At 32.5% G+C, this 4,915-nt stretch overlaps 1 pseudogene; it reads right to left on the bottom strand.

The window, feature by feature from the left end:
* Nucleotides 1-3,008: 3,008 nt before the first annotated feature.
* The window catches only part of LOC132168060 (cucumisin-like), a 9,859-nt pseudogene continuing 7,952 nt past the window's right edge, over nt 3,009-4,915 (bottom strand).

Here is a 4,915-nt window from a genome sequence, read left to right on the forward strand (position 1 = left end):
TGGGGTGGCCTATGGCAAAATTGGGGTGGCCGGCCACCCCAAGTTTTTTTATGATTTTTTTAAAAAATTTTATTATTTTTTTTTATAATTACTTTTTAAATTTTAAATATTATTTTATTATTTTAAAGGTTTGGGACATGTGGCGGGATCCTGGCCTTTGGATTAAAATGGACGGCCAGGATCCCCTAATTCCAGAATCTGGAATCCCCTTAGGATTTCAAGGGATCCGAATCCCACATGCAACACTGGAAAAAGCGGCATTAATGATGATGGATCAATCGGATGTTTTCATTCCACTGTCTCTCGGGCCCACAATCTTGTCCCCAAGTTTACGCCAGAAACATGAAACAACTTTCAAACCTTTAACTTATTATTATTATTATTATTATTATTATTATTATTATTATTTTACATGTCCACGTAAGGGAAGAGTGAGAGAAAATTTGAATTAGTGACCTTCGCTTCATAAGGCATAATTCACTGTCGATTGAGTTACCCTTTAGGAACCAAAAGTTAACTTATTTTAGAAAAAAAAAAAAAAAAAAAAACGTTAACTTATTTTGAATCAGACATCTTGTTGTGACAACTTACAGCTTTACCAAAATTTAGAGTCTGTTTGGGATTGCGTTTGAGAGGCTTAAAAATGCTTTTAATACTCAAAAAGCTCATTTGTAGAAAAAAATACTCGTTTGGTAAAAAAAATTAAAAACACTGTTAAGGGTCCAAAAAACCTAAAAATAGCCAAAACGCACTTTTGGTAAAAGCTTAAAAATGAAGCTTTTGTCCAAAAGCTCTTTTTGACCTAAAAGCTCTATTTCTCAAACACAATCTTAAACAGGCTCTTAGTCTACAAAGTCATAAAAGCAAAATTTAATATTCGAATCAACTCTTTTCTGGGGCAGGTGAAGAGTGTTATATGTGGCATAGAATTGGCCGTCACAACATACTAAACATGTTATCCAACTAAAACTCTAGAAAAGGGTCGAAATTGGGTGAACTGATTAATGATTCTTTACTAGAGTTAGAACACCAGGGAAAAATGCATTTTATCCCCTTAAAGTTTGACATCTTTTTAAATTTGAATTCCAATATTTAAAAATTTTCAATATACCCTCATAAAGTTTCAAAAATTTGCAATTCGAACCATTCGTTAGTTAATGTCGTCTATAAGAAGACAGAAAGTCTACCACGTGAGTTTTTTTGTTTTATTCTTCCCAAATTGCCCGTAAAAAAATATATTAAAAAGAAAAAAAAAAAAAACACTTGGCCCTTTGGCCATGGGGTGGCCAGCCATCTCGGGGTGGCTCAGCCCAATTTTGTTTTTAAAATATTTTTTTATTTTTTTTTTAGGGGTAATTTGAGGAGAATAAGACCAAAAAAACTCACGTGAGTGTCACGTGGTAGACTTTCTGTCTTCTCAGACGGCATTAACTAACGGATGGTTCGAATTGCAAATTTTTGAAATTTTATGAGGGTACATTGCAAATTTTTCAACATTAAGGTAAAAAAAAAAAAAAAAAAAAAAAAAAAAAAAAAAAAAAAAAAAAATTGTCAAACTTTAGGAGAGTAAAGTACATTTTCCCCGCATCTTAAATATTTTGACCTAAGTTTAAATAAATGGTTTTGAAGATAATCATTTCCAAGCTTCTTTTATTACCTCCCAAATCAAAGAAAAATTGTCAAAATTTAAGACACTAATGGACAAACTTGGCTTCAAAAAAGAAAATGAATCTTTTTTACAAAGGACTAGATCTGTTTGGCTGTTCACTAAATAAAAGTGAAAAAAAAAAAATCAAAAAAAAAAATCATTGCTCTAATTTTCTATAGTCTTGTATTCATTGACTTAATTTTACCAAGTCATAGTTACAAAGTCACGGTTTACACCAATACTATTTGAGTCCCTCACTTTTTTTAATGGGTCCCTCAATTTAAAATTAAGACCTTCAACTTTTTTGCATTGACTTCACTTTTCCGAGTCAGCATAAATGGTCACCGTTAGGACAGCTGGCCATGTTATTGCATTGAAACATATATTTTTCTTATTTTTTTCTCATCTTATCTTACAAATTAAACATAGCAATCATTAGATTTATAGACTCACATAGACCCCATGTACACAAATTCAATGGTAAATTAATCATCCATTCACTATGAAGATGGTTACAAAATGATTGAAAAATAAATGAATTCTATTGTTTTTCAACTTTTTTAGAGTAATGCTGAGAACCATTTTTTTATTCTTCTAAAATTGATGTGGCTTTTAAAATCATCATTAAATTTAAGATGATCCTTATTGAATTTTGATCTAATTGTAATTTTAAATACCATATCAATTATGAGATGATAAAAAAATGATCCAAAATATTACTTGATTTTTTAATAGCCCGTGCTTCTCGCATACTTTTTTAATAGCTTAAAAAGGCATGTATTATTTTTAGAAAAACCTTCTTTACTTGTACCGGATAATGGTATTTGTTTTGAGTTTTGGTTTGCAAATAACTCAAAGTCCAGTTCAAGATTGGTCTTACGCTGGTCTTACGCAAATCCAACTGAAACAAAAACCCAGGCCTTGTATCATCCGGCCCCAAATTCGATGTGCCCAGTCCAATGTAATCCTAATGGTAAATGTTGGAAATTATTGCAAGCTGGTGTCAAGGCATAGTGCATTCATCTTGGTTTGTAATCAAAATGAACAACATTTGGCTTTAAGACTCTGATCGAAGGTCTTCTTCTGCTGCTATGATCGAGGACATTCATTCATTTGATCAACTAATGATAACAAGTTAGAAGGCAAACTAAGCAAAATATAGCATTAAATTAGTAAGGTTCAAATTACAGTGCAGTGTAGAACTGGAGCAAAGGCTCGAATTACAGCCATTTTCAGTCCTCCGTACGTCTTCCACAACTACTTTATTCTAATCTTACATGCATATTCCTTCAAAACTTTAGCTTTGAATCCTTTGATTATTATTTACGTAATACATATATGTAGCAGAGAATGTCGTGCATCAATAATTATTAAGAGCTACAACAATGGGGCTCCTCACTTGGCAGGTTCCATCATCCCACACTAACGAAACAGAGACAATGACTTTATCTATTGTTCCTTCAATCGTGAGCGCAAACGATAGCTTTTGTCCAAGAGATATGAATGCTAGAACACTAGGCTTCACTTTGATTCTAAGTCCAGTTGGGGTACCGGTCACAATAGCTCTATACGTAGACGTCGGTGATCCAACATTTGTGACAGTCCGATGATAAACTTGACTAAAAGATTTGGAGGACGACAAGAATATAGCAAAAGAAGGATAGTTTAGATTAAAGACAGTTCCTTTAGTGGCTCCAAAACAGCTACTATTGTCCCCAGCAACAAGACGTAATAAATTGGTATAATATCCTTCACCGCACAAAAATTTTATGTAGTCAAGTGCATCAATATCATATATTAAACCAGGATGTGGAGCTTTAAGAGGGTTTATATTGCTTGCGCCATATGCATATTCAACCTCGGGGTTCTTTTTAGCACTCATTGGAACAACTGTAAGTAATACACCAAATGGAGTGAGTTAGTCGTACATGTAATAAATTTTCAAAACCGAGGATTATACACCATATATATAGACATTACCAGTAGTCATAAGAGCCGACTTGATAGCGGTAGGTGACCATGTGGGGTGGAAGGATTTGATGTAGGCAGCCGCACCTGTAGCATGTGGGCAAGCCATTGACGTCCCCGAGATTATATTGTATGGCAGCAATCTCTTATCACCTTTAACTTGTGAAATTGGGGAAATTAGAGATCACGCGGCTAGAATGTGAACTCCTAGAGTAGCTAAATCCGGCTACAATAGAAAATATAAAAAAAAAAATTGAAAAAGGCTGAATGAGATAAGTAATACAAGAGCGCAAATGTAAACAAAATTAATACCTTGAGAATGCTAGGTGTAATTGAACTTGGGCCCCTTGATAAGAACGACACAGTGTAAGGGGCAAATTTATCTTTACCCTCCTTACTTTTTTGAATAGTCGCAGTTGCACCCCTGTAAATTGCATACGTGTGTCCTTTAGGATTATTAGGTTTTACGAACTTGTTTGATTGTCTAAGTTATTTTAGATTAATAATACCTTGTCGAATTTATGTATGAGTACACTTTGCTACCATCCTCCAAGCGATGGTAAGATGCAGGCAAGGGATAAGATCGAGCAACATCTTGATTGGCTTGGCCTTGCATCACAGTACCCACAGCACCAGCTACGAATGCCCCTTCCCCATTCGTCCAGGTATCGCAAAGTACAATTTTACCCTTCACCAAATCTTGGTCCAGTGAATTATTTGTGCAATAGCTGCAATTTTTTATAGCAATAATTAAGGCTCCGTTTACTTCGACGTAAAATGGTTTTCGTCGAAAAATATTTTCAGGGAAGTCATTTTTCCTGAAAATATTTTCCACCGAAAACATTTTACGGTGTTTACTTCGCGCACGGAAAATCAATTTTTTAAAAAAATATTTTCAAAAACAATTTTTAATTTTTTTAATTTTTTAAAAAACTATTAATTTTTATATTATCTATTCAACTATACTGAAAATCAATTTTTTAATTTTTTTTAAAAATATTTTATACTAACCTATAAATATAATTTTTATTCAAAATATAAAAATATTAATATAAAATAATTTATGTTTGATTGTTAAAATTCGACAAAAACAATCAACCTATCTGAGAATATTTTTGGATTTTCTATTTTTTCAAAAAAAAAAATAGAAAAAGTATTTTGAAAGTACTGTATCTAAAAATGTCCATACATCAATATTACGAATATTCCACATCTAGGAAGATTGATATATATATGAAAGGGCAAGTACGTTACTTTCATCTTGCTTGAAAAAAAAAAAAAAAAAAAAAAAAAAAAAAA

Source organism: Corylus avellana, chromosome ca1 (genome assembly GCF_901000735.1).
Source record: "Corylus avellana chromosome ca1, CavTom2PMs-1.0".
NCBI lineage: Eukaryota > Viridiplantae > Streptophyta > Magnoliopsida > Fagales > Betulaceae > Corylus > Corylus avellana.